At 38.7% G+C, this 22,614-nt stretch overlaps 1 protein-coding gene across 5 annotated transcripts in view; it reads right to left on the bottom strand.

The window, feature by feature from the left end:
- Nucleotides 1-22,614, bottom strand: part of TENM3 (teneurin transmembrane protein 3) — a 1,022,495-nt gene that overhangs the window by 692,400 nt on the left and 307,481 nt on the right. The gene's annotated exons all lie outside the window — the stretch shown is intronic.

Here is a 22,614-nt window from a genome sequence, read left to right as displayed (position 1 = left end):
TTTAGCTAAAGCTAACATTTACTAAAGGATTATTACATATTTATTGAAGGCTCAATGCTAAGTGCTCTACATGCATTATCTCATTTATATTTGACAGTGCCCAACAAGCCAGGTTGGGGCTTCCCAGGTAGCTCAGTGGTAAAGAATCCACCACCAACGCAGGAGACACAGGAGATGCAAGTTCAATCCCTGGGTTGGTTTGGTCCCCTGGAGAGGGAAATGGCAACATACTCCAGTGTTCTTGCCTGGAGAATCCCACAGACAGAGGAGACTGGTGGGCTACAGTCCACGGAGTCACAGAGTTAGACACTACTGAGCATGCACACATGCGCGCAAACAGCCAGGTACTGTGCGAGGAAAGTAAGCTGGAGAGAGCCCATCAATCATACAACTGATGAAGGTCAGAACCGGGATTCGAATCCAGGTCTGTTCAGTGTCCAAGCCCATGGTTTTCGGTCTTGAGTCTACTTTCTGCTTTTCTGTTTTCCTATGCTTCCTGTCTTGGATTCCTGTATTCTATCCCTAATGCCAACTCCACTCTCTTCTGCTGCTTTTCTCCAATGTTACCGACTCTCAAGGCTGGAAGGGTCCTTGTTCGCATTTGAACTCACACAGGACAGCAAACATTTTCTGTCTGTTGCTTTTTCTGTTATGTTTATTTTCATTGTTCTAATGTGACAGCGCTAAGGAGGGTAGGGACCAGGTTTAATACTTGTATCTGACTTTGTCTAGCACAATGCCTTGCTCACAATGGGTATTCAATAACTATTTATTTGTTCAATAATTCTCATAGATTACCTGCCAGGTAAATATTTTTTATGGAATTGTTTGTTGAAAGTTCTTCATAAAATTGGATTTTACCTCTTCACTCTTTTACAAAAATGTATTTTTTTTGATATTTTGGGAATGCCAAATAAATAGAGTGAGCATTAGTAAAGTACTAATTTTAACATATGACTAAAGTGCTTAAAATATTAAGTGCTAAAATTTATTTTTATCCAAGTGCTTACTTGAACCAACATTGAGACTAAAGGGAAAAGAAATTACTCTTTATAAATCTGTTACTTTAAAACTCTTATTCTCCTGAGTTTCATGATAGGTCCATATAGAGAAATTAATTTATAGAAGTAGTCAGCATAACCGTTAAAAAATGCAAGCCTAAAACTACTATGCAGTTTTTCCTTTGTGTGACTTCTGCATATTTCAATATTCAGTTCATCACCTTTAAGGTGTTCAAATTCACCAGCTGTAAGAACACTTATCAGGTTAGAATGCAGCACTAAACATAAACTGATGTTATTGAAAATAAATGAATCAGCACATTCTTAGCAGAATTGTTTTCTCATGTGACTCATACTACTTAACTAATTTTTTCTTTGTGATTGTTCATTTATCATATCAAAAGTTTCTTTGGACATCTGCTTCTTTGAGTACAAAAGCACAGGCTTGATGAAAATGTTCAGTAGAAAAAGAAAATAGCTCTCTGGTCTGGATTTATAAAAGCAGGATATTAATAGGGCAAGTTACCATGGGCTTAGCTAAAGATCTTTCTTCTTCTTCTTTTTTTTTTGGTTATTTGGTTTTTGGTTATTGGCTTCTTTTTATTTGGTTAAAGAACATTATGAAATTTTAAACATTGGTGTAGTCTGATTACCAATAAAATTTCATCTATATGGAGCTGATGGTACTAAATTTCAAAAAGCCTTTCTGCCTAGTTTGGACCAGAGGATATTCTTGATAGAGCTCATCTCAGAATCACTTGGAGTCCCATGTGTCTATGCAAAACCATTAATCTCAAAATGTGTCTAAACACCAACTTTGAGACAGGCTGCAATTTACTGTTCTCTGTGACAGACAAATAGCTAGGGGAGAGCTGTCATTTAACCCCAATGCTTTCTTTGGTAGTCAGGGAAAGAAAGGTTTTTTTTATACTGCCTTGTCATAAAACAACTACAAAATCCATCAATGTGGTATAACTTTACATATAAAAGTAATACTATGCATAGATATTTTAGTCATCGTGTGAAAAATAAACAAGACAGCCTGTAAATCAATGTCATTCCCAAGGAATCATCATGGACATGTATTGACTGATTTTATAGCTAAAATAGAAAATAGATGTAAATTTGACGGTTCTGTTTTGACAGAGATGCTTTTGGCCATACCACCAACCTGTGTACACAAACACCAAATTAGGAAGGAGTCTCATTTACAAAAGCTGAGCTTGTCCTCTTTATAGGTGTTCAGATATCATTAGGTTAGATTAAGTTCCTGATTATGAGATATGTATTTTGCAAAATGCACGTTAACCTAAAAGCCTGGCATAAATTAGGACACAAAAGCAAATACATGCTGAGAATCTCAGTGAATTGAAACAGTAACTCCATAATTGTGAACTCAGGGATATGTATCCTTTTTAGAAATTGGCTAACAAATTAAAATCTCCAACATTGCAAATATTTTTTAAAATTTTATTCGATTATAGTTAGAACACTTATCATGAGATCTACCTTCTTAGCAAATTGTACCATATTGTGTACACTACCACACAATACTGTATACAATTGTACTGCATACCATATAATGTGCAGTCTAGTATACCACACAGTATTGTTGATTAGTTATAATAAACTATGTAAATTTTATTTTATTTTATTTTACTTTAAAGGTATGTAATGGGGAAACAGTAGAAACAGTGTCAGACTTTATTTTTTTGGGCTCCAAAATCACTGCACATGGTGACTGCAGCCATGAAATTGAAAGACGCTTACTCTTTGGAAGAAAGGTTATGACCAACCTAGACAGCATATTCAAAAGCAGAGACATTACTTTGCCAACCAAGGTCCATCTAGTCAAGGCTATGGTTTTTCCAGTGGTCATGTATGGATGTGAGAGGTGCACTGTGAGGAAAGCTGAGCGCCGAAGAATTGATGCTTTTGAACTGTGGTGTTGGAGAAGACTCTTGAGAGTCCCTTGGACTGCAAGGAGATCCAACCAGTCCATTCTGAAGGAGATCAGCCCTGGGATTTCTTTGGAAGGAATGATGCTAAAGCTGAAACTCCAGTACTTTGGCCACCTCATACGAAGAGTTGACTCATTGGAAAAGACTCTGATGCTGGGAGGGATTGGGGGCAGGAGGAGAAGGGGACAACAGAGGATGAGATGGCTGGATGGCATCACTGACTCAATGGACGTGAGTCTCATTGAACTCCAGGAGTTGGTGATGGACAGGGAGGCCTGGCCTGCTGAGATTCATGGGGTCACAAAGAGTCAGACACGATTGAGTGACTGAACTGAACTAAACTGAAGAATGTAAGTAAGAGGCTGGTTTTAAAGATTTCACATAATCCTATGCCAATTACTAAATAAATAGAACCATGGATTGGGATTGACATATATACACTAGTGATACTATGGATAAACGAGATAACTAAATGAGAACCTACTGTATAGCACAGGGAACTCAACTCAGTGCTCTGTGGTGACCTAAATGGGAAGGAAATCCAAAAAAGAGGGAATATATGTATGAGTGTAACTGTTTCACTTAGCTGTACAGTACAAACTAACACAAAACTGTAAGGCAACCATACTGTAATAAAAATTAAAAAAAAATACAAGTATAAAATACAAGTATTTTAAAAATACAATTTAAACATACTCATCAAGTATGGTGATATGACTTATCAACATATTGTACAGTATGGAGGGTAATTGAAACTGATATGTGAAATTCACACAAGGTCTAAAGCAATAGCCCGAGAAAGAAAAGAACCCAACAACTTAGAAATTTTTAAATAACTTTGCTGTTTGTTTGTTTGTTTTTAAATTTCAGATGATGGAAGGCAGAAGTGCACCAAGATGGAAAAGTGAGCAGCCAGATGCCTGAGTATCCCTAGCCCATCACTGTCTCTGCCACCAAAGTTGTGCACATCACCCAAAAGGACCGTCCTTCACCACTTAGCCATCGCTTTTCACCGGGAACCCAGTTCCCCATCAGTAGCGATCTGAAAGCTGTGTAAGGAACTAGGGGTGACCAAGATAAATCAAAGGACAAAAATCAGCTCCAATACCATCTCCAACGGCTGCCCTGCTCTTTCCCTGAAAGAGATCTGGTCTGCAACTCAGAGCAACCCAAATATAGGCATTTTGTAGAAAATGACTATTTTATAGGATTATGCAAGTGAAATCCTGATTTGGTGAGTCTCACCTCAGAAACATATTTTGAACTATATCCTGAGCTTCCAGAGTTGGAACACAGATATTTGACCCTCAGCTAGTGAGTTAACATGCATTTCAATGCCATAAATTGCAGGTGTCACAAGCAGAGGTAATGCATATATGTGTCTATGCAGCAGATGCTTCTTAATGTCTAGGTATATATGACCTCTAATATTTCAAGGTCATTTCTGAAAATTTTAATTCCATAGCAAGTGAACATCAGCAACATTTGGTTGACTGACATCTGAAATTTTAGCTGTATGATATCTTAAAATTCATCTTTAGTTTTTCTGTGTGTGTGTAGCAAGTTGAACTTTGAAAACATGGGATTTGGTATAGAAAATGTATTTAGACGACGGTTCTGGGCAACCTATTTGTTGTTGTTGTTTAGTCGCTCAGTCATGTCTGACTCTTTGTGACCCTATGGACTGTAGCCCGCCAGGCTCCTCTGTTTATGGGATTTTTCCAGGCAAGAATACTGGAGTGGGTTTTCATTCCCTTCTCCAAGGTATCTTCCCAACCTGGGAATCAAATCAGCATTTCCTACATTGGCAGGCGATTCTTTACTGCTGAGCCACCAGGGAAGCCCGGGTAACCCATAGGCTACTCCTAAAAAAATACCATAGTATTGTATCGGGAATATTTTCCTCAAAATGAATAGATGCACTTCTGTGCAGTAACTTATACTTTCAGTTGAACTTGCCTTCCACTTGGATGCCAAAACCTTTGTTCCTCTTTATGTAAAATTAACTCAATATCTGTTTCAGAAATTTTACTGAAATAAAAAAGCAACCTCAGCAAAAAAAAAAAAAAAAATTGTGATTCCTCATGTGCATTCTGGTAAAACTGGTTAGGAATTTTGACATGAACTTCCTTTTGGTGATACAGTTCTCAAATACTGTAATAATTCAAAATTTTTGGGTAAGGGCAGAACAAAGCTTACAGAAATCAATATGGTAAAAAGTATAATCAAGTTTGTTGTTCTTAAAAATCAAGGAGATCATAAATTGAAGTCATACTAGTTAAAATTGCATCTGTAGCATGAAGAGCGCATTGAGTTGCTTATAAAATGGACTAAATTTTCCATTTTCATCCTACTTCTTCACAATTCTTTTTGCCTTAATTTTGCCACAGACGCTCAGCATCTGATTCTGTATACCCCTTCTGATCTATTTTCACATAGCTGACTCTAGCTTCCAAAAAAAAGGCAAGGAAGTGCTATAACTTCTTCCTCAAAATTTTTGTTTTTTGCAAATATCATGTATATATGCACATATATGGAATCTAGAAAGATGAGTATTGATGAACCTATTTGTAAGGCAGCAGTGGAGACAGAAACATAGAGAAGCAACTTGTGGACACTGTGGGGGAAGGAGAGGGAGGGATGAACTGAGAGAGTAGCATGGATATATATAAATTACCATATGTAAAATAGAGAGCCAGTGGGAATTTGCTGTATGATGCAGGGGGTTCAGACTGGTGCTCTGTAACATCCTAGAGGGGTAGAATGGGGTGGGAGATGGGAGGGAGGTTCATGAGGGAGGGGATATATGTATACCTATGGCCAACTCCTGTTGATGTATGGCAGAAATCAATACAATATTGTAAAACAGTTATCCTCCAATTAAAAATAAATAAATTTGTTTTTGCTCCTTCAAAGCTGGGAGAAAATGATTTCTAATTTCTATCATCTGCTTTTTATCACAAAATCATTTTGCTTCTTCAAAGATTAAAATGTTGTCCTTCATAAATGGAAAGGAAAATTTTAATAATCAAAGATTAGGAACTTTAGCTTCTTAGAGAACGAAAACACCAACTCAAAACTGGACTGATTTATTTCTTAGAGGTTTAGACATAATTGAAGAGTTGAATCACAATTATAAAAAAGATACTAGAAGTAGGATATACTTGTTATTTTTACTATAGGGCTCTCTTTATAAAATAATACAAGAGCACATTTGCTAGTGACCAATTTACTTAATATTCAAAGTATAGTGACTTTTTCCCTCTATCTGGGGCCAGTTTTACTGTATTCCTAGCAAGTCTCTCAAAAACCAAATCTGAATTTCATTAAATATATTCAGTAAGTTGCTAAATTGAGTAAAATCAAGTACGGTCAATATAAGACCTAAAATCTTATTGGCTTTTCGACCCTTTTCTAATTCAGTTTTTGCATTTCAAAAAATGCAGTTTGTATTTCACTAAATACAGCAAATAGCTCTAAACTGGAAATACACCATATCTTGCTTTTCACGTGCAATTAACTGGTAACCACACAACTATCTACAACCCTAGAACTCACCCTATTTGGAGATAAAATCAAATGTATTCCAATGGAATCGTGTTCTTGCTTAAAAATAAAACAAAACCCATCTTACCGTATTATCAAAAGACCCATGGAGCTAACTTTTAAGATATTACTCTCCCACTAAATTAAGAATTCGCAAAGTCTGAAGTCCTTATAACCTGTTCTATGACTTTATTATGCATGCAATCCATCCTGCGCTTTAGTTAAGACGGCTCTTTTAAATATTTAACATAGTCAGTGACATTCGTATCTTTAAAAACGGATTTTTAAAAAACGATTAATCTGCACTATCCCATAAAACTTGAGGCCTTTATCTGGGATACAAAGGTGCTAAGTTTCTCAGCAGAAATTCTTCAAGAGGATTTGCAGCTTATCCTGGAATCCTTTGAGGTGATGAGTTCTTCTAATTATATTGTCTTTTATTGTCCAACTATCTGATTACCTAATGAATCTAGCTGGCGTACAGGTAGGGAGAGGGCCACGGGATCAACCAGAGGTCCAAAGGAGAGATGTGGACTCGGGTGGACAGAATCTATTTCCTTTCTTTCTGCAGCTCCTTTCACTATCTCTCCACACCCTGGATAAATTTTTCGACTTTAACCTTAAAATATTTGATTCCTCCCATGTCTGTTCACAGCCTTTGAGGTTCATGCTTTATCCTCCTTCAGGATCCATTCCTCCTCTAAACACTTATCATCCAATGTATTGTGTAAAGAGAATTCCCAGCAGTGGATTTTAAAATGAAAGAGAAAGCAACAAGCATCTGAGTGTTCTCAGGTGTTGGTGTCAGTACCAGGATGCCTCCTGTTGACAAGGATGGCCATGATGGGGGCAACCTGAGATCTCTCTATTCTGAGCAGTCTTCAGAAATCAGCCAAATATGATTGTTCTTTCCGATCAAAGAAAATAGGAAGACAAAGTAAGCCGAGCATATTCTTTTACTCTGCACTTTGTTGTTAAAAGAGGGAGGGATCTCACTAGGACCCCTAACTCACTTTTAGATATTACCAAACTTCTGTAAGAATTTCTGTTCTTCCTCCCAGCCCTTCTTCCCCCGCCCCTCTCTATCAGTTCACTGATTGGGGTGAACAAAGTTTCTCTGCTCCTGTAAGATTGCGCTATGCTGCTAAAAATTAACTGTGAATAACACCGTGGAGGGGCACAGACAAATGAAAGACAAGGACATTTGCTGTTTTGAGAGGATGTGGCATGCAGCTACCTGCATTTAGCTCAGACTAAAGGATCTGTCCCTTTCTTCAAAAGAATATTTGCAAACTTTCCAATATCACTCTTGGGGCTCATGTTGTGGGGTGTTTTCAAGGCTGATTATATAATGTGAAATGCAAAACACTTTGATTTGCAACCAGAGGTGGGCAGGTAAGAGGGATGCCAGCCTAAGCCAGGCTGTTTTACTAGGAACAACTTCTGTTCCTGATAAATGATCTTCTGCAGAGAGAAGATGTGGCAAAGTGCCTGCCATTGAAAACAGCAAGGAAAATAACAGTGTAGTTGGCACGATTCTTAAAATGTATTTCTTGTTGGACACAGGAAGTAATTTTCCTTCAGATTGGAACGTGACATAATGTAACGTGTCAAAGACATTGTTAAAAAACAAACAAATTGGAATTGAGCTGCGTACAGTTAGTCTTAGATCTCTCAGTCAGCTTCGCACATTAAGATGGTCGAACATGCAGAGTTTATAAATTCTCCTGTTGGAGAGGTTTTTGGAGAATTTCACAAAACTCAGTGGGATCTTGGTGGGGAGACTGACATTTACCACTGAGTTCTTTAATGACAGCTAAACAAGAGAACACCACTCCTAATTTACTCAAGTAGAATTCAAGATCATAACAAGGCAATTGCAGAACACTGTGCTTTTATGAAACCAATTTTCATGCTATGGTTTTTAACTCTTCTAGTTACCAGTAACTTCGAATGGCTTCATAAAGCCTGCATTCTTATCCTGTGCAGGAATTTTTTAACACACTTGTTTTATTTGTCTTCCTTCAATACTTTCTGCTTTCATTAATCACATATATTATATACACACATTTCTGCATTCCAACTTAGATCATATGGGTTTATAACCCTTGCCCACATGCCCCTAAAATTATGTCCTTTTGATTACCAGAGTGGCAAATGGCTTATCACTTTTCAATTCTATAAGATATCCCAGTATTATGTCATTTCCTACTTGACCAAGACAGTTAGGACTGTTGTCTGTGAAAGAACAGAGTATGGATCATGTTACTTGCCAGCCCCACGAAGAAAGTTCTTCAGCCTCTGTTGAGTATTGAGCTTCCATTCTATTGAATCAGCTTTGAGAATATTGATGTGTGTGGCAAAGTGGATAGAAAGAGGTGAGGGTCATCGTGGCTCTGCCAGGGGGACTTTTAGTGTGAATTTGACATACATGCTGCCCTCGGGGCGGGGAGGGTGAGACAAATGAAAGTAGACATATCACAAGGGAAGAACAGACACGGTCCATCGGAATTCAAGGAAGGAAGTGCTATTTTCACCTGAAGGCTAGAGTGGGCAGCTTGGTGGTGGGAAAATAGCCCACCTGTTCAGGCTGTTCATGGAAACATCCTGAAAGGTGGAGTTTTCCCCACCTCGGAGTCATATTTGCTGCCTTTTGCTCTTTCCTAGCTCTCAGTTTGAATGACATCCCTCAGAGAGTTGCCCGTGATTCTAAGGGTCTCTTGTTATTTTGTCATAGGATCCTGTGAATGTCCTTCCTCACAATACATCACACTTTTTAAGTATTTAATTAATTAATGTGTTTCATGTAAGCTGCTGCTGAAGCATTTAAACTCTATAAGTGACCTTGACTCTTGATCAGTCCTGTATGCCCAGAATTGTGTCTATTGCTTGACACATAGTAGATACATAATAAATATTTGTTGAGCAGAAGAGTGAATGAATCAGACAGAGTGGGTTATATAGGGATGGCTGGGGAGGTGGGGAAGGAGGAGAGAAAGGATGGGATGGATGGATGCAGGAGGGAGGGAGAGAGAGAGACCGGCTATTTCTGGGAAAGCAAATGATAAGAGTTTCTTACAAAGAGTTATGAAAATGGTTCAGCTTGGCTTGAAGCACTTGGAAGATGAAGATGAGTATTGAGAGAAAAATTGAACAGGTAAATTTTAGGATCAGAATACTGGGCTATAGACTTTGCACTTTACTCTTCAGGCAACACTGTTTTTCGAGCAGGAGATCAATGTAACTGCCCCTAGATCATCTTGTATCTTCAGCCCACAAATTTTGAAGGAAGAGCATGTCTTTGCTTTAACAGCCTCTATTGTCAAAGCTATGATCTTTTGACCAGACCCACGGACCTCAGAGAGAGTTGCTTCGAGCTGTCAGAGGGCTTGGATTTCAACCAAAATCAGTTCCAATGACCTGCTGAGTCCTACAGTGTGAAAGTTCACATCGGGCCAAGCCCAGCCTCCAAGATCAATTCAAGTCAACAGATTAAATGCCCCTAGGGTGTACTCAGCCCTGTGGTGGGACACAAAATAAATCAAAGGCAGGGTCCCCCTGCCTTGAAGAGCAGGAGAGCTGTCTCTGATGGAATTGCTCTTAAACGACCTCCCCACTTGAAGGTGTGCAAGGCGATCGGGCACAACTCAGGTATACAGAACCACTTCTTAAAGAGTGCTCTCTATGAAGTGACTTGGTCACTCTGGAATCCAGGAAAGTTTTGTCCCCCTTGTAGATACTATGGTTGTGTGTCTGTCCTGGTCAAGACAGGTCCAGAGATGTCGCGTGAAAGAGCCCCAGATGAGGACTCAGCTGCCCAGGGCTCTGGATCCATCACTAAGAAACTGTGACTCATGGGCAAAGTCATTTTAATGATCTGAGTGTTTTATCATTTTCAAAAACTTTGGACATTCATTAATTTATCAGCTCTGTTGTACATCCATTCAATGTCAGGCTCTGCAAGGAAAGAGCCCCAGCTTTCCTGGGCTCATATGAGAAACAAATGAGATAATGAGAGGGAAATGTGTTCTTCACCATAAATCCCTTTACCTTTTCTGTTGGTAGGAGAGCCCTAATATTGCCTGAGGCGGCCTGGGAGTGTTTTGTATCATGTGGTCATAGGAAATCTCGTTAAAATGCCATCTTTATTTTATTTTTTGGCTGTACCATGTGGCTTGAGGAATCTTAATTCCGCAACCAGAGATCAAACCTGGGTGGGTGCCTGGCAGTGAGAGCACAAGGTCCCAACCACTGCACCACCAAGGAATTCTATAAAATGCCACCTTTAAACCCGGTCTTTGAGACTTAAAAACACAATGAAATACACAAACACAAAGCCTCATTTAGATTTTCAGGATACTTTATAAAAGTCTATTTGTGCCATAATGTCCTAATGCACAGAGTCGGACACAACTGAACCAACTTAGCATGCACACACGCACACACGTCCTAGTGGAACCAGAGTCTGATCACCATGAATACAAACAAGGGTGTGGGAAAACATCCCCATCCTTAGTTTACAGAAGCTTAGTGCTCCCGATGCACCGCTGATAATAAGACTTGTGACCATATCGTGACTCAGTGGCCCAGAGCAGAGATCTCAGTTGGGAGAAGGCCAAGAAGGGTGGGAAATATGGTGCTTGGGCCCTTGGGGTCAGGACCAATGGGGAGACCTCAGAGCATGGACTCTGGGGTGAAGGTCTGAATGAAAGCATGGAGTGTCAAAGAAGCATGCTTGGCAGCTTCGAAAAGAAGACAATCTCCGTCTTCGCTGCAAATGAACAGGCAGCAATGGGTGGCGAGCCACTACCAGCGTAGCTGCCCCTTGAGAAATGATGCTTCAAATGCAGCTCTCATGTGGGTGCTGATGTCTGGAAGCCCACATCCAGCCAACTGACTGGGCTCTCAGCTTGCCCACTTCTCCAGCCAGTGAAGTCTGCATTCTGGTTTATCTCCTCCTTCTCCCCTCCAACTTTTGGGACAATTTTCTCTTGCTTCCAATGACATGATTGAAATCTAGCCCTGGTTATCTTTCTGGGGTGCTTGTTCCTTTACAGGGGGTAGATGAATATCAGGCCTCTCTATGCAGAACATTCATCGTTTATGGGGTTTGAAATTAATGATTAAAGGAGAAGTTAAGTCAGGGTTTTTTAACCTTGGTAGTATTGACATTTGAGCCTGGCTAATTTGTGATCCTACAAGGCTGTCCTATGCATTGAAAAATGTTTAGCAACATCCCTGGCCTCTACCCACTAAATGCCAGTATCACCCTCCCCACCCCATTCCCCCAGGCTGTGACACCCAAAAATGGATCCTGAAATTATCAACTGTCTCCAGAGGGGCAAAACTGTCCCCATTGGGTACCACTGACCTGAGCGAATAAACAGGATGACATTTAGGATAACCCTCGGTGCTTTACCTCTGACGTGACTTTCTGAAGAGGTAACTAAACTATTCCAATAATCTTCAGTACTCAAAGTGTGAAACTTTAAAATCTTAAATGATCAAATTGTACTATTCAGGTTGATCTTTATTATAACTATAAATTATTTGCCTAGACAATAACATATTTATTTGACATGTCTCAGAAGTAGGTACTTTAGAAAATACTTGAGTGAATAAATGACTTTTTTAAAATAAAGATTTGTATCTTTAAACTTTACAATACATTTTATATATTATAATATATAGTAATGATATAATTTACAATATTATCACACAATTAGCAATTTTTTTACTATTATCAAATATGTATTCAGTGTTCAAATTTCCCTAATTGTTTAAAAAAAAATTGGAGTATAGTTGATTCACAATGTTGTGTTAGTTTCAGGTGTATAAGCAAAGTGAATAAGTTATACACACACACACACACACACACACACATATCCATACTTTTTATAAAAGATTCTTTTCCCATATAGACCAAAGTAGAATTCTGTGGGCTTTACAGGAGGTTCTTATTACTTATCTATTTTATATATGAAAAGAAAGTGAAAGTGTTGGTTGCTCAGTCATGCTGTCTTTTTGCAACCCCATGGACTGTAGCCCACTAGGCTCCTCTGTCAATGGGATTTCCCAGGGAAGAATATTGGAGGGGGTCGCCATGCCCTCCTCCAGGGGATCTTCCTGACCCAGGGATCAAACCTGGGTTTACAGAATTGCAGGTAGACTTTTTACCATATGAGGCATCAAGGAAGCCCCCATTATATATATAATTGTGTGTATAAGGCAGTCTCAACCTCCCAATTTATTCCCGCCTGCCACTAATCCCCTGGTAACTATGTTTGCTTTTACATCTGTGACTCTGCTTCTACATTGTAAACAAGTTCATCTGTACCCTTTTTTTTTTAGATGCCATATATAAGCAATATCATATGATTTGTCTTTTTGTGTCTGACTACTCTCTAGGCCCATCCAGGTTGCTGCAAATGGCATATTAAAAAAATTGCTGAGTATATAGATGGGGAAACAATGGAAATAGTGACAGACTTTATTTTCTTGGGCTCCAAAATCACTGCAGAAGGTGACTGCTACCATGGAATTAAAAGACACTTGCTCCTTGGAAGAAAAGCTATGACCAACCTAGACAGCATATTAGAAAGCAGAGACGTTACTTTACCAACAAAGGTTCATGTAGTCAAAACTATGGTTTTTCCAGTAGTCATGTATGGATGTGAGAGTTGGACTATAAAGAAAGCCGGGTGCCAAAGAATTGATGATTTTGAACTATGGTGATGGAGAAGAGTCTTTAGAGTCCCTTGGACTGCAAGGTGATCAAACCAGTCCATCCTAACAGAGATCAGTCCTTAATATTCATTAGAAGGACTGATGCTGGAGTTGAGGCTCCAATACTTTGGCCACCTGTTAGGAAGAATCGACTCATTTGAAAAGACTGTGATGTTGGGAAGAGGAGGAGAAGGGGACGACAGAGGATAAGATGGTTGATGGCATCATTAACTTGGTGGACATGAGTTTGAGCAAGCTCTGGGAGTTGATGATGAACAGGGAGGTCTGGTGTGCTGCAGTCCATGCTGTCTCAAAGAGTTGGACACGACTGAGTAACTGAACTGAACTGATAAATTGTATGCATGTACGACATCTTCTTTATCCATTTATCTACTGATGGGCATTTAGGTTGCTTCCATGCCCTGGTTATTACAAAGAGTGCTGCAATGAACACTGGAGTGCATGTATCTTTTGGAATTATGGTTTTGTCTAAATGATGCTTTTTAAGAACAGAAAAAATGCTTCATTTGCTTTTAACAGTCGCCTCATGAGTCTTTGAAAATACCTCTCTCTGTGACACCAATTGGCATACCAAGTGCAGACATGAACTAAGCCCACAACAAAATGTGGGCATTTTAGGTCCCTCCACCAGCCACTGTAACCTTCAGTGGCTGAAAGTCATCTCTGCAGACCGTTTGAACATCCCTGTGGCAAATGCTTTCAATAACAGAACTTTCTTTCTGCACTAATCTCCCTCTTCCTCTTAATTCCCATGTCATGTCAGGTGAACCTCTACTGTGTCAATGAATCACTGTATTTGGCATATTTTGCTTATGACTTACTTCCCTTAACAGACTGAAAGCTCTTGGCAGGTCAGGTTGGACATGTGTTTGATGCATTTTCTGTATCCCTTCAAGGACATAGGGCAATGCCATAGGACAATAAATTAACTTACTTTTAAGGGTGTGCCCTAGCCTTTCAGGGCTCAGTTTCTCCTTTAAGCCAATTTTCTCAAAAGCAGGCCAGACAAAACCTTCACTCTGGGATGGGTGAGGGAAATATTGAGAATTTGGGATTAGCAGATGCAAACTATTATATCTAACATGGATAAACAACAAGGTCCTACTGTTTAGCACTGAGAAATATATTCAATATTCTATGATAAACCATAATGGAAAAGAACATGGAAACAATATGTATATATGTAACTGAATCACTTTGCTGTATAGCAAAAATTAACACAATATTATAAATCAATTAATATTTTATGAAAACACTACTCTCTTCAATGTCTGAGTTTTAACATTATTAGTCTAAAAGGATCAATACCATTTCTCTATTGTCCCCTGATCTATTAATGCTACTCCCTCAGAGATATTTATATATACTCACCTATCTCACACACAGAGGAAAGATAAATAAACACCATTCAGACTAAGATGCAGTCACCTCTTACTGACACTCAAATCCTTCTCAGAGTTTCCTTTTTTCTCTTAAGTAGTCATCAGATTTCTCTCTGAGTGCCACTCTACCTTGATTTTGAGATGTGGCATTTAATATAATTGTGACCTTAAACATCCATCAAGAGCAGGCATACAACTCACATATGTAAGATACTTTGTACGCTCACACTTTGCATGCTGAACTTCCCGGCTGAATCTGATGGGTGGTGTTGGAACAGGAGTGGAGGATGACGGGGACAATTCCAAGAAGCACTGGGGCTGCTGACCGCTCCGAAGAGAAAAATAGCCAGAGCTCTTTCTCTGCTCGCCTCCCTCCCATGGTCCCTTTCCAGGAGAGAGGAAAGAAGCTCTTCAAACTGGCTACAAACTATATCAAGGTAGGTCTCGAGGTCAAAGTCTGATACAGAAGATAGAGTGCTGATCCAGGGTTCTCTTTACACACCTTATTCTTCAGATAAAGGGCTATTGCACTTTGTATAAATCTAGTCTAAGATCATGCTCACACCAAAGAACTTTTGTTCGAGAAGTGTGTCGATGGTGAGTAATTGAATAGAGAGAGTGGATGATGGGTAGATCTATAGCTGGACTTTTAAATAGACGCACACAGAGGCCGGCATACAAATTGCCAGTCCCCACTGCCCAAGTCTCCTTGAGTGACTGTGAGAAAGACCAGCTGATGGCTGACTCCCCCATGCTAAGTAGGTCAGGAGGAATGAGAACCCAATTATATAAAAAAAAAAAAAGTCACAGCAAAAGTCCCCCTAGTTGGTCCTAAGGAGTTATATAAAGCTCCCCTAATTGACCACATCAGAGGAGGGTTTGAACTGCTTGCATGAAAACAACTTACCATGCCTGGTGATCACACCACTGACAATGAGGTTTTACTTGAGGTGCTCAAGAATAATAGAAACAGTATTTTTAAATAAACGTGTCGCAACATGCAGGCAGTATTTTCAAAAGCATCACCTGCTCCCCTTTTAGAATGGTAGGTTGCTGGCACTGCTGGAAAAATGAGATTGGCTCTCATGAAATTTTTTCTTCAATAAACAGTGTCTGAGAGGGATTTTTTTTTCCTTCGGTGCTTAAATGATATATGTGTGAAAAGATAAAAGCTCCCTTTATAGAGGTACAAAAAATATCTTTTACCCTGAACATGTTATTCAACTGAAGTCACCTTTGTTAATTCAACTGAGTTTTATTATGTTCACAAGTCAGAGTTTTTTTTTGACATCTGACTCTTGTAGAAAATTGCTGTAGTGAAACAATTTATCAATATTAGTATCATTTAGATATTGCAGATCAACAAGGAAGGTGATTATCTGATGTATTTGAATAAAGCAAACATCACAAAATCTGGAACTAGGGAAATACTATTCTCAGGGGAATGAACAAAAAGACAAAAAGAAGGTATAGAAATAGGTAAACATTTATGACATCAGTATTGTTCTTTGATTATTCACCTATACTTGTAATAGTTACTACTTAAAAATATTTTGATATTGGGTAACAATCCCTTTCTGAAACAATCATATTTTATCACTGTTTAATAGTTATTACCATTTAAACTCTTTAATATCTAAATTTGTACAATAAAAAGTCGCTAAAATTGGGGGAACATCTATGAGAAGTTACTTTTAGCTTATAACATTCAACATGATTAAATAAATTCTGATATGAGAAACTTTTGGTGAATTATAAGGTGCTTTGAAGAAGTTTATTTATTTATCTGAGTGGCAACCACAATCTCACATAGACTATTCCTTAGGGCCACTGCTGGCTGCATGGATCACTGGAATCATTGCTATGACATTTCTTTTTTTTTTTTTGCTATTACATTTCTTATGTGGTCAGGCTCACAAATTAAGAAATACATTAGCTATGGAAAACTACCCCTTATAAATAACTTCATAGTTGTAAAGGACATCCATTGAAAGATCTCCAAGTAGATTTATTCTAATCCGGCTCAGTCTGGAGATAGACACACACAGCAGGAACATGGAGAGCAAACACACTAATAGTCATAGTCAAAGTGTGCTGAGTGGCTGTGTCCAAAGTTAGAAATACATTCATGAATAGTCAAGATCAAAACATGCTGAGTGGATATTTCCACACAAGGTTATAACTATGCTGTGACTGTTGGAAGTCATCTCTGAGCTCCTAGAAGAGAGACCACCTAGAATATTATTTTCCAGGAAAATCGCTCATTTATTCATCCATTCAACACATACTTATGGAACCTTCACTGTGTATTGACACAGAGTATTTGGCCAGCGTCAGGGACAGAGCAGCACGCAGAATGACACCCGCCTTTTTTCGTGGTGGAGTTCTCTGAAGCTAGACACGGACACTTAGGGGTTTTTTTTGCTAGCTGTTCTAACACTCCTCTTTGTTAAGCTTATTTACTTCTGGTAATCTTCCATACAGCAAGCCTTCTGTTTAGGACCTAACAAGAAAGATATGCCCAGAGCGAACACTGGCAATTGGCTACACTTCCTGAGGCAAAACCTTCAACATTCATTGCTGCTACTGCTGCTCCTAAGTCGCTTCAGTCATGTCTGACTCTGTGCGACCCCATAGACGGCAGCCCACCAGGCTCCCCCGTCCCTGGGATTCTCCAGGCAAGAACACTGGAGTGGGTTGCCATTTCTTCCTCCAATGCATGAAAGTGAAAAGTGAAAGTGAAGTCGCTCAGTCGTGTCCGACTTGTAGCGACCTCATGGACTGCAGCCCACCAGGCTCCTCCGTCCACGGGATTCTCCAGGCAAGGGTACTGGAGTCGGGTGCTTGCACCTCTCTAAATCTTCCCTTTGCAGTCTGATTTGAGAGGTGGGATGAGGCTTGCCTGAATGTGGCTGCTCTAGTAAAAAAAATATTCTCAGCATTGCCTATTTCTATTCTTTCTTCTACTTGTTAAGTTTAGATTTCATTTCTTCTCTGTCAATAAATATGATAAAAATATGAGAAGGTCGAAAATATCTGCACTCTATCCTTTAACTAATGGATCTTAGAAGAGGAAGTTCAAAACAGAAACTTGTTCTAGAACACGTGGCTTTTGTAAACTAATTACCTTAAATAATAATAACAGATAACTTATTGAACATTTCATATATGTATATATATATATAAGTACTACCTTGATATGTTAGCCACATTTTCTCTTCATAAAATAATAGTTACTCGCTCGCTCTCAGTCACTCAGTCGAGTCTGACTCTTTGCGTACCCATGGACTGTAGCCCACCAGGCTCTCTGTCCATGGGATTTCCCAGGCAAGAACACTGGAGTGGGTTGCCATTTCCTCCTCTTGGGATCTTCCCGACCCAGGGATTGACTCTGTGTCTCCAGCACTGGCAGGCGGATTCTTTACCACTGAGCCACCTGGGAGGCCCAGAACTAACAGTAGAGGGGTTTATTATTTCCCTTTTACAGATTAAGCAATTGCAAAGTGAATTCTCATTGCCAAGTTTTCAAGGTCAGAAGGAATAGAATAAAAATTTAAGCCTAAGTTAATCAGTTCCAAGGTCTATCATTACATCAAACTACATCCTCGGTAGCATTGTATTTATTTATTTTTCCTGTTTGGAAAACTGAAGGCAAATCAGTACCACCTATTAGCAAAACAATATCCATGTAATCCCTGGGGAGATATTTTCTGATTCCTGAGTCAATAAACAGAAGATTTGCTCCTCTGCAAATCTATTATCTGGCTTGGCCTCCCTCCTAAGTGTTGTCTATTGATGGCATTTTAAAGATCAGTTTCTTAGGTGGATCCCCGTGGGTTGGTGCACAAGCTGTAATGCGAGTGGTCTGGTCTCAGCAGAGGGTCATCACTTTATACGAGGCTGTGCATTTCCACAACCATGGCTTTACCACAGACAGAAGATACTCACAATCCTATAGGGCCAAGAATTTGGTGGTAGGAGAAATTGGGACAAGAATAAACCCTCTTGGGGATGAAGACTTGTTTCAGCCCCGGCACAGACACCCCCTGGTGTTCTCCAAGGATCCAGCATTCTGTTGTGCTGTGTGGGCTTAGTCGCTCAGCCATTTCCAACTCTTTGTGACCCCATGGACTGTAGCCCACCAGACTCCTTTGTCCATGAGGATTCTCCAGGCAAGAATACTGGAGTGGGGTTGCCATGTCCTCCTCCAGGGGATCTTCCCAACCCTGGGATAGAACCCTGTTCTCCTGCATTGCAGGCAGATTCTTTACCATCTGAGACAGCAGGGAAACCCTGTTGGTGCAAACCTATGTAAATGCCAACTCGCGACACAATGACCAGGCCACACACTTGTGGAGAAAATGATGTGTGACATCAGCATACCTTATGGCTCCTATCCAGGTACAAAAATAATTACACTGTGATATTTATAAGGGCCCTTGAAATATCCAGCAACCTTAACTTTGTGAGAGCAATGCTTTATAGCTGATATAGGATGAAACTGAAATAATCAACTTCAGACATGCTCTCTAGCCAGTGTTCAAGTGAGTCTGCCAATGTATTTTCTTTATTAGCTATTTCTGCTGTTTTTTTCACTAGCCCTGGGACAGCCCCCCAAAACCTGATTTTGCTCTTTTTCTGTAATAGAATAACTTACTATTCAATTTTAATTCATGGTTTAAAAAAAATAGTGACCTAAATAAATGGAAATTTTTTCCCTAATCACTTTGTCTTTTGTTCTTATTCCCCCATAGGTTATATATTTTAACAAGAAAATTTGTTTATGCCCTCCCTCCTCTTTTAGACTGAAGCCAAGTGTCACCTTGGCAATATCACAGAAGACAGACACGGATATTGTACTTAGCATATATAAAGTCAGACGCAAACACGAATGGTCAAAGCACTTAATAAGCCTGAATGCTCCCTTGGGTACAGACTTGCCCAGATTTTCAAATCAGACTGGCAGCTTCAGAAAGCTCTATCATTCTTTCCCAAGTCTTGGGCCAAACAGGACACCTTGAACCACACTGCTTAGGTCCAGACTCCAGGATAAGCCTTCTTATGCAGGAACAAGGGACCAAGAAGCACGGCGAAAAGTTACCAGTATCTCACAAATTTTAAGCCCTAACATTTCTCTTGCATCAAACGCTGTGTCTGCAAAATACCAAACCACCCAGACGAAAAGTAAAACCTGCAGTCAGCCACGATGATCTTTGATTCCAAAAAACAACAAGCATAAATGATACTTAAAATGATACTTAAAATCATCTAAAAGGCTTACGATGATTTTTTTTTTTGACATTGTTAATTTATGCTGTTTCTTTCATTCCATTGAATTCTTAGATTATCTGCCAAATGGTCATATAATCTGAGTCTCATCCCAGTTGGGACAGTGATGGAATATTCAGTTTGACTACTATGTGGGTTCTTGGTTTTTCCCCATTCTCTTTTGGTCAATATTGATCGAGCACAAAAAAATTATAATAAAAACTTTATACAAGTCCAAGGTTTTAGAATTTTGAGTTCAGTTTTCTAAAGCCATGGAAAAGGGTGGAGTTTACTGCCTAAAAATGATAAGCTTTGGCTTATCAACTGGATTTCAGGTTTTTTATGATATGCCTTGTCTCCACTTCTAAAATGGATCACTTAACATCTTATATGTTTTCCATCCTTCTTACCAACTTTTAAATAATGGCATGATTCTATATGGGGAAATTATGTGATATTTATGTGTCCTCTTTTTGCAAAACATTGCTTTTTAATTTTTTAAATATAGGAAATGTTTATGTAAGTTTGTTGGGTTTCATAAAAAAATATCTGGAGAACCTAAGGACATTTGAGTACATTTACAACCACACTGAAAAATATTAGCTAAAGTCTATGCCCTAAAGCATAGTCATGATATCTTGTCTAAATCAGAACAGTAAAACTCTTTCTGATGAATATAGTTTAGACAGACTCTTTTAGAACTGTTTTGTTTTGGTTTGGTTGGGATGTCTTTCCCAGGTTAGAAAATAGGTAGTTGGTTGCCTGATTTAGGGAGATTTGGGGGGTATGTGCAAGACACCTTTTGTTTCTTCATCAAGATACATGCTTATACATGTGTTTTTAAGGCAATGGCCTATCTCCATAGCAGCAACTATCTCCTATGAAAAGTTACCATTCATTATGAATCTCGGAGGAGCACTAAACATTGGAGTTTATATGTTAGCTACTGAAGACTAAATGGTTGTCATTGAGAACCTCCTGAAATGGAAAGAGTGCTTTACATGAAGAGAAGGGTTTGAAGAGAGGGTACTTACAAGACAAGGGGAGGTTTACCTGCTTTATGATAGAGGCATCCATAGAAAGAGCTTTTTCTAGGGTGAAATGCAGAAGATCCGAAGGAATCTCATCGATGGTGGGTTTCAGAGAACCAAGTATTGCTTTTGCCCTGAATATTGAGTTATCTTTTTATAGGAAAAAGTACATAGATGATTACATTTCAGCTTAAGGTGTCTGAAACTAAGTGTGTAGCTCCCATTCATAATGCGAGCTAGGAATTCCAGAATAATTCCATGACAACTTGTCCTAAAAATGTAATTTACTTGAAGTCTATTATCAAACTGTATGGGTAAGTTTTTCACAGCCTTTGTCATGGTTCACATGTGAATGAAAAGTCAGGAGGGAAATTTGAGGAAAATAGCAGCAAAGCAACTTAGATAAAACACTTCTCATCTAACCTGTCTGTCTATCTATCGCACATATATTCCAAGGGTCTTTGATTTCATGGATTGTGCAAAATATACTGCTAAAATTCTTAGAGATAATCTTAACAGCTACTGAGGAAAATGCATGATGCAAAATTATGTCTATTTTATATTATTGGACATATAAATTATTTTGTATTAGACATATAAATATGTCCATTTATTTTGCATTAGACATATAAATACATCTATTTTATCTTAACAGAGGAATCTCACCACTATTTAAACTGAGATCAAGGGAGAAAATTATCCTGCATGCAAGAGGTGGAATACAACAGCTATTCACTCCAGAGTTTTATTTCCGCTTTGGTTAATTACTGAGTATGTAAGGAAGTCTATGTGTGTCCACAAGAACTTTTATTAAGGGACTCTTGTGCCACCGTTCTTTGAAACACCCTTACCCGAAAAGCAAAAAAATAAGTGCCTGAAAGGAACATTAAAAGAAAACAAGAGTATTTGCTACTATCATATGCAACACATATAACTAATTAGACCATAACTTCATTGTTAAAAAATATCCCTTCTATTTTCTATTTGCCCTTCTCTAAGCTGAAAAGAAAAAAACCTCTTCTGTGAGTACTAAATTTGTATCAGTTTTAATGCAGGGGGAAAAAACAGATTGCTTGTTTTGGATATAAAATCAATTCAAATCTAGCAACCTAGATATAAAATTATCAGTGACACAACTGTTGCTACTGTCATAGATTCAAGATGTAGGCACTTCACCTCTAAATTTTTTCAAAGATTCTTTTTTCATTTTAAAAAAGAACATATATTGTTGTTGACTGAAGAGAGTATCAAAAAGAAATATGTGCAAGTAATTTAAGTTTTCCAATGTTAGTATGTTGTCATTCTTATATATTTGTGTTTCATAATTATTTCATAATCTGGAAAATCCCTTTCTCCAGAGGAAAATTTTACTGAGGTTTGTATTAAAAGAAGAAACAAGCCATTAATCAAGTGAAGTCAAAGATACTCAAAGAACTCAACCCAGTAAGCCAAACAGTCAGGCACTTTTTGAATGATTTACTCTGGGAAACCGGATCTTTTAGGCATGCCACTGTATACACATCCTGAGCAGGACACTTATCAGGTTTTCTATTGTAAATTCTTTTATAGCTTTCTAGTAGAAAACACTTTTCATTTTGAGGAAATCCCTCAGAATGTGGTTTTAAATGAAACTGTTCTCAAGGTTCAAAAGCTTTAAATTACTCGACCATGGTTACCA

This window comes from Bos taurus, chromosome 27 (assembly GCF_002263795.3).
Source record: "Bos taurus isolate L1 Dominette 01449 registration number 42190680 breed Hereford chromosome 27, ARS-UCD2.0, whole genome shotgun sequence".
Taxonomy (NCBI): domain Eukaryota; kingdom Metazoa; phylum Chordata; class Mammalia; order Artiodactyla; family Bovidae; genus Bos; species Bos taurus.
Note: the sequence above shows the minus strand (reverse complement) of the source record. Positions and strands in the feature narration are given on the sequence as shown.